General features: G+C 40.7%; 1 long non-coding RNA gene across 1 annotated transcript in view; it reads right to left on the bottom strand.

The window, feature by feature from the left end:
- Positions 1 to 12,801, bottom strand: part of LOC119483433 — a 113,789-nt gene extending 100,988 nt beyond the window's left edge. The window contains exons 1-2 of the long non-coding RNA XR_005205682.1: positions 12,703 to 12,801; positions 10,841 to 10,962 (exon numbers count right to left, since the gene is read on the bottom strand). This is a non-coding gene — a long non-coding RNA (uncharacterized LOC119483433). The remainder of the gene's footprint in view (positions 1 to 10,840; positions 10,963 to 12,702) is intronic.
- Positions 12,802 to 13,428: the final 627 nt, after the last annotated feature.

Here is a 13,428-nt window from a genome sequence, read left to right as displayed (position 1 = left end):
TGTTGTATGTGTGGGTTATAATGTGATCGTGATTGGGAGCGAGGCTATAGATTGCCGACGTGGTAGACAAACGTCTGTTGACAGTGATATCTCACCCCCCCCTGTTGTGATTAAGCAGTCCCCTTCTGGCGGAGATAACAAACTGCCTACATAATTGAGATTCAAACAATTATGTATAGTTTACGGCCTGTGGGGTGGGACCAACAATGGGATGGAGAGGCTAGCTGCTTCTGCAGGAATACTCAACGAATGGGTTCATCACAGAGAGACAGTGATTCATTAATCAAACCGGCCCTGACTAAAGCAAACAATCGATTGTGTTTGCTGGAATGCCATGTAGTGAGGGATTAAATATCTTCAAAAGCTGCAACTTTGCTCATTGGTGCTTCAGCAAGAGGACAAAAAAAGTGACAACAATAGCCTGCAATGTGACATCGGACTGCACACAGGAAGCTCATGTTTACCAACTGAGCTGGTCTATGATCCCACCGGACCACAGGACACCTACGAGATAAAAGATCTAGGCGAGTCCGGATTTCTCGAGACGGATGGGGAAATAAAGCCTTTTAAACACCCTATACACTGATAGTGTCAATTTCCATTCTCATAACATCTGATCTCGTCTCTATTCATAGTACAGTACAATGTAAGGGATATGAACTAGGTAATGAAAAACTCAGGAGACAAGGCCTTGTTTCAGATATGCACGTCCCAAATAGACAGGAAAGTCGGAAGGTCATCATACGATCTTTGTTATTGTGAAAGAGTATACTTCACACAAAAGTTATGATCTTGAATTGTTTAGTTTTCAGTAGATAAACTTATAAGTGGAAGTTTATGGGCGTACCATAGAGCAGTTTGTTTTTGGTTTTCAACATCTTATAAATGTGTTTTTAAAGTATTATTGTTCAACTTAAGATTTGACGGAGGTTTGGTACTATATGAATATGTCAAAAAGTATGGAAAACATTTACCAATCTGCATAAAAGACATGGGTATTGAAGTATAGAAGACATGGGTATTGAAGTATAGAAGACATGGTATTGAAGTATAGAAGACATGGGTATTGAAGTATAGAAGACATGGGTATTGAAGTATAGAAGACATGGGTATTGAAGTATAAAAGACATGGGTATTGAAGTATAGAAGACGGGTATTGAAGTATAGAAGACATGGGTATTGAAGTATAGAAGACATGGGTATTGAAGTATAAAAGACATGGGTATTGAAGTATAGAAGACATGGGTATTGAAGTATAAAAGACATGGGTATTGAAGTATAGAAGACATGGGTATTGAAGTATAGAAGACATGGGTATTGAAGTATAGAAGACATGGGTATTGAAGTATAAAAGACATGGGTATTGAAGTATAGAAGACATGGGTATTGAAGTATAGAAGACATGGGTATTGAAGTATAAAAGACATGGGTATTGAAGTATAGAAGACATGGGTATTGAAGTATAGAAGACATGGTATTGAAGTATAGAAGACATGGGTATTGAAGTATAAAAGACATGGTATTGAAGTATAGAAGACATGGTATTGAAGTATAGAAGACATGGTATTGAAGTATAAAAGACATGGTATTGAAGTATAGAAGACATGGGTATTGAAGTATAAAAGACATGGGTATTGCAGTATAAACAGAGTGGCAATACCCATGTCTATTTGCAGATATGGTAAGTACCATGTCCACTCATAGAGTAGAAATGATAGTCTAGTCCTTTATTATTAATATTATATTTGATGATGGCTACAGGATAACTCTTAAGTAGTTTATCCCAAACTGTATGAAAACAACACAGCCCAGTACAACTTGTAATATATAGATATGCTTTGGCTTCATGTCTGTTTGCATGAGAATGACTTAATGTGAGAACATTGCCTCAATGGACATCATCTATAATGTAGACAGGACATATTTTTACACTTAACAGTATAGCCTCGGTCTCTTTGACTTTACCTTATAGCGCGGCGCTGTACGTGTGAATGAGTCATACGCTTAATGGAGGAATGTGTCCATTACGCTGGCAGCTGCACAAAACCGGCATACTAATGGAGTATGTGTGTTTTCTGCTCCCGGCAGATGTAGCGACAGCGAGATGGTGCTGTTATTTCAACCTCTAACATCCCAAATATGGTAATGCATATGCCTATTTCTGCAGTCCGTGTCTGTGTTTTCTGTGACAGGCCAGATTGGGAGGTCATGCGCAACATTTAAGAGCGGGCGGTGCAGGCCTTGTTAGGTATTTTCTGTTTTTCTTTGGAGAATCTAGTGAAGGACAAATTTGAGTCATTCTAATAACTCCCTTCATTTTTTCACCTCAACATGGACGCACCTCATAATTAAAGCATTTGATGAAATGCTCAAGTGGTCTGCTCCTTTGTCTAGCTAGCAAATGGATTTCTGTCTGGATAGTGAATCATTATAACTATATTCTGCATGTATAAAAGCTTAGAAATCTAGGAAATTCCTAAATTGGATGCTGAATAACGCTCCAAAGTTACACTAAATTTGAGTCTCCCCTTTACAGACATGCCCATTTTATGGTAATCACATGCAGTTTATAATAATATATCACCTTGCTTACAGTAATGCAATGTATTGCAATATATTAAATTGTTACCCCTGTATCATGATATGTATCGTATCGTCAGATTCTTGCCATTACACAGCCCTTTATACTTGTGCAAAACAGAAGGATTGATCATGTTTTGGATAAGATTTACAGCCGTGCAGATCTTCTTAGGCAGGCTGTATTATGTTCTTGTAACATATGGTGAAAAATACATTAATACAAGCAAATAACCAAGCACTGTTGGTTGCAGCACGCCGCAGCAAAACAAATCTTGAGTAAAACCCATTACGTTATTTATCATAGCTTTCAATCACCCACATAATAGCACACTAATTAACCTTTTCACAGGCGAAGATGTACGGCCAATTACCCCACTGGATTGGCACACAGACCGTTGATCATCAAAGATGTAAAACGGGGGAAAAGTGATAACCGCGGCTGGCAGTGCTGATGGGTTTTGACGCTGCCCGGTGCTCATCAACAAAAAACATCAGCCCCTCGCTCTCTGTGCGCCGCAGAGTCTCATCACACTGCTACATACAGTATAAAGCACGGAGATGCAGTCCGCCTCTGCAGAGAAATGACCAACTGAACCCAGTTAGCCGATGGTGTATAATGCATGGGGTCCATGTGGAGTATGATAAAATCCCCTGTTGAAAATTACTTTTGATAAAAGGTCATGCGGTTAAAGATTTGCTGGATGCTACTCACATATTTAATTTTCTGCTGGCTGCTGCTGCGGTGCTGTACTTCCACTGTCCAGCCGACGGTCGGTGGATTGTCAGGACATTGAAAGAGCCTAAAATTGCACATATGTGTTGTCCTTTTGAAAAGGAATACACTAAAATAATAATACACTAAATGGGCAAAAGCATATGACATCTGAACGTTACGCCCCTATGTGATTGTTGAGCATTAGTGAGGTCGTGCACTGATTGGGGACGGATGGGGCCAAGGTCAGGGCTCTGTGCTGAACACATTTCTTAATGTAAAGTTGAAACATAAAAGACCCTTAACAAAACTGTTGCACCAGTTGGAAAGACATTATTATTGTCCAAAATATAATTGTATGCAGTAGCATGAGCAGTTAAATAAGACTAAGGGGCCCAAAACTAAAAGTAGTCAGACATGCCTCCAGGTGACACATCTACACAGTCTCTGTTTCCGATGGGGAACTGAAGGCGTTATCTATGCTCCCCCCAAAGCAACAAGACTCCATTGAAAGAAACTGTAATTTTCCCTCGCAGAACACTGGAGGTGCTGGTTTAGTTTGTTTGTGTCATTGTGTGACTTTGGTTAGTTTGGATTCACCAAAGTCAGGCAGTGATAGATCAGCAACTCCAGTGTTGTGCGCGGTAAAATTACAGGTTTTTTTCAATGGAGTCTGGTAACTTTGGCGAGAGCATAGATGGAAAGGGCTGTCTAACGGCAAGATAAACCAGAGAAAATATTAAACTGATATTGATATTTTAGGCAGCTAAATTCCGTTTTTGCCTCCGGCCTCGTCGACAGCAGTACATTGCTTTACTTCCGTGCTGCTTCTCCAACTGGAGGCGTGCCGACCGTCATCTACTGTAGGTAATACACTGACTATGGATACCTCATACAACCCCATATTAAAACATCCCAACTCTCCCTTTAAGATACACATCCTGTACATCAAATGATATCTCTCTATAACATTATTTGCACTTCAAGGTCACAGAGTCAAGTCATGTGAAAAATCGGGCTTTGGAACCTATTTAAGACTTCAAAAGAAAGTATTGACCGCTCTATATAGATCCTCCACTGGGATCAGTGTCTTGGATAACAGTCTCGCTTCCCTCCGCCAAGACGACCCCCCTCCGTATTAACAGTCTGCGACGTGTAAACAGGCCAGCTCTCAATCCGATGCATGCATCTCCTCCCAGCGGACCGACTGACACTCTGTACTTTGATCTTCGTGGTCATTTGTCATGTCTACAAGTAGCGAAAAATGCACCAGAAGAGTGGACTCTCATTTTGAAAGGAGGGGGGGAAAGCAGACGTGTCCTTTAATGCTACGCGGCGGGTGAGGGCGATTCATCTTCGCCTGTGTCTTGTTTCCTAATCAGCTCGTGAAGTCGCAGTGCCTCGCGCGGTTTGTGAATGGAAGGCTGCTTGGCTGGTCGCGCGCTCCATCTGCCATGATCGACGCCGCCAGATTGGAGACGCTTCCTGGGTCTTCTCCACATGTCCGTGCTCTCTCTAGATGACTGGGCCCACACCAAATGACTTGTCACTTTGATACCACAGCAAACATTAGCCCCCTGTTAGATTTCACAAGCGCCAAAAAGAGTGCAGTATAGCACGATGCTTAGCAACACATTTACTACACATTCTGCATCCTGGATCATATACCATGTGTGATTAAGTCCACGTTTCCTCCATTTTTTAATCACACTTGAGTCTCAGCACTAAGCAGGTATTACAAGAACAAAGACACGCTGCAATATAATGGGCTTTGTGCTTTTACTGGAGCTGAATGGAAGCTTTGAAGTTCACACTTCCATATGTAAATAGTACTTGTTAGAACTAGACAGTGATACGGAAATAATTTGAGTCAACATCATTCACAATACATTGCATTAGTCAGTGACTGTCGTAGCTTGTGGAGGAGTGAGCGTAATGAAATTAAAGCTATGTTTGATTGTTGAATATTAAATTTAAAAAGAGAATAAACACTATATGAAAGGAAGATTTTCTGCGGTGAAATACTGATGCCTTTTCACCACAAAAAAAAGCTTTGAAATCCAGGGCTGTCCTTGATCTTCACTGCTACTTAGAGAAGTGGAAAAAGGGCAGTGAGACATTGGGTTTGGGCATCATCCTACATAGATTTCATCAAAAGAAAAAAAGACTTTGCGGGCAGGGAGTCAAAAATATACAAAGTTGAAATTGTCAAGTCCGTTTGAGCTGGGACTGTAATGGAAGTCGCCACGGCGAGAAAACATAAAAGTCTAGTTAAGAGGGGCAGTAACATTTTGGTTTTGAGCTGTATTCCATGTGGACTTGAGAGATCGCTTTGAATGATGGGATCATAGTTCTGGGACTTTGAGCTCAAACATGATGCATAATGGACATAACCTAAGCAAATATCAGTGTAACCTTTCAAAAAAGATTAGATTTCCTTGCAACCTTTTTAGTAATAACACCAAACTCAGTACCAACAATTTATGTTTTAATGGTTAACCAGGTCGTGTTTTCTCTGAAGCGAAACTCAAAGCATTATTCTACATTAATAAAGAACCGGCAGGGTTCATGCACACCTTGAATGTTTGCTTCTTTTCATCTAATCCCAAGAGCATTTAACACTCTTGGTAACAATGATTCCTGACTTTATAGGAGCTGCACACTAAACAACTGTGACCCAGCCTCAGGATGTGTGCGACATAATGGAAAACCAATCCGTTCCCACTCCCAACTCATCAAATACCAACGCTTGGTCAGTGGCCCTCGGCGTCTGAGACCGACGCACCACCGGGCCTTCAACTAACTCCAATGTAAACCCATCCACGTTGTTATTAGACGGTCAGAGCAACAAACGTAGTTTTAAGAGCGAGGAAGTCGGTGTGCATGGACGAGTCAAATCCACCACTGTTTGTGTCAAGTTAATGTTGACATATTTTACCTTACTTTTGATACATAACTTACGTACTTAAAGGGACTGTTTGTAACTAAATCCTTGCGGGTCGGTGTCCCATGTGCACTCGCTTGTGGCCACGCTGTTAAGAGAAGACTCCAACACAAACTACACGGAAGCACCAAAACCGCAAAGTCATATCTAGTGAAGCCCGTCTTGCAAAACAGTGTTGGCATTTTCTCATAGACTTCTATACAATCAGACTTCTTTTTGCAAACCGAGGAGTCGTCCCCTGCTGGCTGTTAGAAAGGATGCAAGTTTAAAGCACTTCAGCATTGGCTTCACCTTTCCTGACATCCAATGTCCATCCGCCTGAGGCAACAGCAGTTGCACTTTGGCAGCGGCAATATGATGCACAGCAATGACTAATTCATGTACTACTTTAGATTAAGAATTGATCATTTCATCAGTAATAAATCAAAAGGTATTTCAAAAGGAGAATTCCGCGATTTTACACATCAGTGACTCTCGACAGCAGGGTAGGATCAAACGTGACACCGAGATTCTTGGCTGTCACATTCAAATCACACACTTTTGATCAGCACGTCGCCCTTTTTTTCACCTACACAACACAGCTTAAAGTAGCTCCCTTTCTGCTCATAGTTGATGCAGACACCCATAACATGCTTTTACTTCATCCAGACGCGATTACTGTAATTGCCAGGCTTGCCACATGCTACAAGTGTTCAAATGGTTCAGGATGCTGCGGCGAGAATTCTAACTAAAACCAGAAAATTTGACAATTTTAGCCTCTCTCCACCGGCTCCCTATCCATGTCAGATCAGACTTTAAGATGCTTTTGATGACTTACAAAATTGTAAATGGGCATGCCCCTTTCTACCCGTCTGATCTCCTTAAACCTTAATCCCACCCCGTGCTCTCGGCTTTCAGAATACAGGACTCCCGTCTGCCCCTGGAGTTAAAGAAGAGGCTGCAGGGCCTTTTTTCCTATCGTGCCCCCTTCCCAACCTCCCTGCTGATATCAAACAGTCTGACTCTGTTGGGGCCTTTAAAGCCAAACTTACAACTCATCTTTTCGCCTTAACTTTCAGTTAGTTGCGGCTTTGATTACTTCAGGCCTTGTACCTGAAGTACCTTTTTGAAAGCTGTAAAACTTTCTGAAAATCTCTCTAACTCTTTGTTTGTGTACCACAAGCCATAATCAATCTTCCACACTTTTTCTCCCTTTATTTATTTCGGGGCTATTTCTTGTCCGGATTTTGCTCTCTCTTAATGAACTGCGCTCCCAGTTTGCCTGAAAGAGAACCAAGACTTTAGGCGGTCTCAGTGGGGCAGTTTGGTGCGCACCCTAATTTCGAAACGGCTTTGTTTAACGAACTGAACCAAACGAAAGGATTGTGCTCCGCCGTCTGAATAAACTCACGCTCGGAATGATGCACCCTAAGGCAGATTCAAGCAACGCCGACAGCTGTTTGTGGCTGAGCCCCCTGTAAATTACCTTTATTTGCGATAACCTGACAGATACCTGCGGCGTTAATAGGTAATTCCCATCTTGGTTAATGAGTTTACCATATGTTGGGGAGGTGGGGTGATGACAAATACAAAGCGGGGAGATTTCATCATCTTATGAACAACAGTTTTCTAAAACACAGGCGGGGAGATAAGGCTGGATTTAAACACCAAATCTCCCGTGGAGTTAATTGGAATTATAGTCAAAAGTAATTAATTCTGATTCTTGTTGATAACTCAAACATTATTCAGCGTATGCAGTGATGCATTGCTTTGATATTCAGTCGAGTTGATAAGCTTAAAAAAAATGTGTTCCTGCACAAAATGAAATAACTTAAAGAGGACTTATTATGCTTATTTTCAGGTGTATACTTGTATTATGGGTTTTGGGTTCAGACAGCTAGACTGGAGGTTTACGGAGTGGAGAGATATTTGACAGGGACAAAAAGAAAAACAGACGATGCTTCGGAGACAAACAAGACAACGTGCTCATCTCCATCAAAAGAAAATATGACGAAGTGGGGCCGCGTCGAGTTCGAAGCTTCTTTCATAACGTTGACATTCTAATTATTATTAAACTCACAGACACATTAGCCTTCATTCCACCTTCTCTTGTCTCATCTCTCTCAAACACAGACGCGGCGCTCCGTTCGTCTCTGTAATTGCCTCAGTCCAAAAGTCAAAATTTATTGAAAAAAGAGAGCGATTGTGTTATTTTCCAAAATTCACTACGTGTTTTTATTTTATGAAATATTCTGCTTCGGTCCATATTTTTTGTCGTTCAGCCTTTCAAAAACAACAGTTTCTCTTAAAAAAACTGTATTAACGGGTCAATCCAGCAGCATCATAAATTACAGTTATATAAATATAAATAATAATGAAGGCGATGGGAGATGAGGAGAGACCAGTGTGTATTTTATGTCTGAAAACTCTGGTAAAGACAGTGTGAGACCAAATCTAAAAGACATTTAGAAACATTACATCCCAGTCACATCAATAAAAAAAAGTTGTTTGATAAAGTTAAACTCTCACCCTACCAACCTATTTAACATACTAGGACTGCCGTTTGAGAACAACTCTACTAGAACATGTTTACATGCTTTAATGTTCAAAAAACACTTGCAAACGTGTTACTTTGTGACATCACCGCGTTACGGAAGAAAAGGCGGGACTTTAAGCGAGGCGTAACTCCCTTTAGTGTAGACTTTTGGAACTTTGCAGACCTTTTACATGCACAAAAAACTATATAACACACTAAAGGAAAGGCAAAAAGTACAAATAACAGATCCCCTTTAAAGTACATGATGCAACATGTCATTTACTGTAATGCAAATGTGTACATTTAAGACAGCACAGGTGTAGCGGTGCATACACTGAATGACACACACTGCATTATGGGTATACTCCAGGCTGCAGCTGAATTTTACAAATCAAAGCTGTGAATGTTCGTCGACAAAAAGAGACGTTTCATTACTTCCGCGGGAGCCGCAGTTTGCACGCATACAGTATTAGAGATAAGTCCCTGTTTTAAATGACTCAATACATGCATATTTTAACAGTGAGCAGATTTAAATGAGCCACTCTCCAAACACAATTGGCTAATTATGGAAATGAGCTTGTCTGATCCAAATTTAACTCGTTCGGATTCATTTCATCAGATTGTATTTTTTGCCTGCACAGCAATGGGCTTATTTGTGTTTACCAGCACGGGCAAATGTTGAATATTCCGTAAATAATCATTTACTGGCAGAGAATTGGTTTAATGTTAATCAAGACGTACAGTACATTTAGAATAAAGCATTATGAAGACATTCATCTGAAGGGGGACTTGAAATAGACTGTCAAGAACGTTACACTCATTAGGTTTATGGAAAACAAAAGCAAATCCGCCCCTCGGCGACTGCCGTCTATATTCACTGAACGAGCCAGTGTTCGCAGGTCATTCAAGGACTTATCAAAGCGTTCATGACTCACACAGCTAGATGCAACATTCCCAGCAGCTTAAAATTGACTAGACACCCCCAAGGTCGGCCAGTTATTGGCTCGCGCCCCTCAGCAAGAGTCAAAAATGCGACGGGGGATGAGCTACCATCGCTTTTATTTGAGGTGAACAGTGTGCTGCAAGTCATGCTCAATGTCAACGGAGAGAAAAGGCCTGGCTTTCTGGGGTTTGAAAAGCCATTAGTGGGGCAGCTACGTTGTAAAGGACAGACAAGTGTACAGTATGTAATACTTTCAGTGCTGGATTTACTTCACATCACTCAGAAGCACCTTATGCGATGTCGTCGCAGGGCAAAAATGCCAGATCGGGCGAGACACAAACCTCAAAGTGTTTGTTCACATCAAAAGGTATCAATGCATGTATCAAATACATGACTTACACACTCTTATCTATATATGTTTTTGAATCCGCTTGGCATTCAAAAACAACCTACAAGGCTACAGCTTCGGTGTCCAGGCAAAAAAGATACATTACATAATAAAACCTTCAAACTAGGGTTGCACAATTAATCGAATATTAATCACGATCACGATTTTAGCAAATAAATGAAGATGATCGACTGCGATATTGACGTTTAAAAAGCGTGTTCCCCTCATAATTTTTTTTTTAAATAAATATATAAATACATAAATAAATAAAATTTAAAATTAAAAAATTAAAAAATTAAAGAAAATAGATAAATTAAAAATTAAAAAAATTTAAAATAACTATGTGAAATCAATCGCTTCCTAAACTAACAACCAACCATCAAGATGTTTCGGCTTCACTTTTGGGGAGCTGTCATGCCGCTGCGTGCACACCTGTGAAAACTTACCTTAATGTTGTGTCTGCAGTCCAGAGTAGAGGAATAATTTACTGTACAATACTTAACTTAACCATCAAAACAATAATGCACTGAATTCAGATGAAGAAGAATCTTATTTTAAGTCTTATTTTGATGCAAAGATTTGTAACATTAGCAGGAATGTAGGACAATATGGAAGTGAAAACAGTGCAATAAAAATATTGTGTCCCTAAAAATCAATGATAATCGAGATCTCAATATTGATCAAAATAATCAGGATTATTATTTGGGCTGTAATCGTGCAGCTAGTAAAGAGACAGACAGAAGGTGTATCTGACTCACATTTTGACGTCCTCTCCTCTCAATCATGTCGAAGAAGAAGTGTCCAATGATGTCCCACTGCACTTGTTACTGTGGCGGCCGTCTTGCTTGTTGACAGAACTCCTCTCTCCAGTTGCTGCAAGCTAAAAGAAATAAGTATATTAAAAAAAAATGCAAACTTTTTAGCTTGCATCACACAACAAGTCAACAGGTGACTGAACAACCAATAAATGTGTGACACCACAGCGGCTTCAGTGTCCAGGCAGACATGATACATCGCATAATAAAACCTCCAAATCATCAACAAGAACACAGCGAGCAGTTTAATACACAATCTGCTTCTCGTTTCCTGATTTTGTGCATCCTCGTCTCCTCCGACTTGTGACCCAGAAATCGAAGAGCGAGGATCGAGGAGGCTTGCCGGAGGAGCTATAAGCAAAGATGCACCGGTGTATCCTTTGCGGTACCTGCAACGTATAAGAGGCATAACACACAGCTGGAATAATCTCAAACCATGACAGGACTCTACAAATGTAACTGTTTGTCATTCATAAGTTGTAGTTATTTAAGTTGATCAAACTCTCTGCCCTGTGCAAACAGTGCAAACAGCTGCTGGCAACAAATTATTATGTCGATAAGAACATCTATTTTGCTGTATTTCATGTTGTCATATAGATAGACAGGAGTGTGTTGTGTGTGGGATAATATACTGTATATCACTATATATAATGTCACTCCTCATTTGTATTGTATATTACTTTTCATACAAACATCCGTAGTGCTTCACACGATACAATTTCCACATCATGCCACGTTGTGAATTGAATTAGTGATAGTAAATATAGCCTATACGTTGTCATGAACACTGTTCTGCTCATCTGACAGATCAGATCATATAATACAGCGGTATAACAAAACGATAGACAGCTGATGCAGCTGTGCCATATGTCATATTTAATTGACGTTTCTTTAAAATGAAGACTCCGAGGCGAGGATGTCTCATTCGTTAAATGCCTGTTGCCTCGACTCCTCTGGCCTCCTCCACTCGCATCTCCCGTGGGAGGGACTAAGAGACGAGGAGAGGAGGCGACGAAAGGAATCGAGGAGTTGCAAACTCGGAAATGGGAAAGGCCCACACAGACAGCAGAGAGAAAGTTAGCTACCAGGGAACAAAGCAGCTAGCAAAGAGACGGACAGAAGGTGTATCTGACTCACGTTTTGAAGTCCTCTCCTTTCTTTCATGTAGAAGAAGACATGTCCATGTTCTTTTAGCAGTTTTGTCTGTGTGGACAGCAGCAACAACACAGCAGCTTCAGTGTCCAGGTAAACAAGATACATTGCATAATAAAACCTCCTGCTCAACTTTTCAGCATATTGTAATTCAATTGGTCTGAGAGAGACTTCTGCACCTGCTCATGGCTCTGTTTTCAGGCTTTAAAAAACCTAGCTTATGACGGGAGACTTTGGCCAATCGCAGGTCACTTCAGAGAGAGGACGTTCCTTTTGGCTGCAGATGCAGATGCGCGTGCACGTCCCTTCAGATAGTGTAAACGGCGGGATATCCTGCAGGAAAAGTTGCTATTTCAGCATTGGCAACAACTGCATACACTGCAAAGCAACCCGAAAAGGGAAGACGGACTCATCAAAAACAGTCCGACATTATTTTTGTACTTTAATACTTTTATTTCCAGAAAGCTGCACACCCTGAGGTACCACCTGTATTACAAGATATTGAAGGGAATTTTTCTCCATTAAAGCCAAAAATAAACTGCCTCCCCCAGCTTTAAATACACAGAGCAGCAGAGAGAAGGTTAGAAACCAGGAAACAAACCAGCTAGCAAAGAGACAGACAGAAACACAGACAGAAGGTGTATCTGACTCACATTTCGACGTCCTCTCCTCCATGTCAAATAATGTCCCACTGCATTTGTTCCTCTAGCAGCCGTCTTGCTTGTTGACAGAACTCCTCTCTCCAGAGCCCTGTTTCAGAAAGCGGGATTAGTGAAAACTCGGAGTTAGTTAAGCCTGAGATGAGGTAAACTCTGGATTTTCAGTTCCAGGAAGAGAGGTGACTTAAACTCTGGGTCATGGCTGCTTTATTTCCTCATTCAGTCTGCATCAAAGTGCGTATCGAAGCGCATTAATTAGCGGAAGAATTCAAAGATATTAGTTTGTTACTCAAGACTATCTAAGGTTACAGCTTTTATGAGCCGTCAGTCATTTCTTTGAACAGTTCTCACATTCAAATATCACACAACATCAAGTCCCGCTCAAATCAGAATAAAACCTCAGATCAGCTCTTACTGCTTGTTTTCCTTCGGTCTGTGAAATCCTGCAGATGCTGTTAGGAGAACCGGAGGACACAGAGGAACATGATTTCGCCTACTTCAGCTTTAATGGACAACACTGAATAAAACTTGATTGTATTATTGACACTTTCCCCTGCTCTGATTATTTTTATAGATAAATGTGCACAGTCAGCATATGCATTAATATCTCTACCAAAAAGTATAAAAGCAAAGAGATGAAACTCCGGTGCTTTTTTGACAACAGCCGCTGCTAATGCTTAATATATATACAATATTTCATTGATCAACACAGGCCATTTA

This window comes from Sebastes umbrosus, chromosome 24, assembly GCF_015220745.1.
Source record: "Sebastes umbrosus isolate fSebUmb1 chromosome 24, fSebUmb1.pri, whole genome shotgun sequence".
Taxonomy (NCBI): Eukaryota; Metazoa; Chordata; class Actinopteri; order Perciformes; family Sebastidae; genus Sebastes; species Sebastes umbrosus.
Note: the sequence above shows the minus strand (reverse complement) of the source record. Positions and strands in the feature narration are given on the sequence as shown.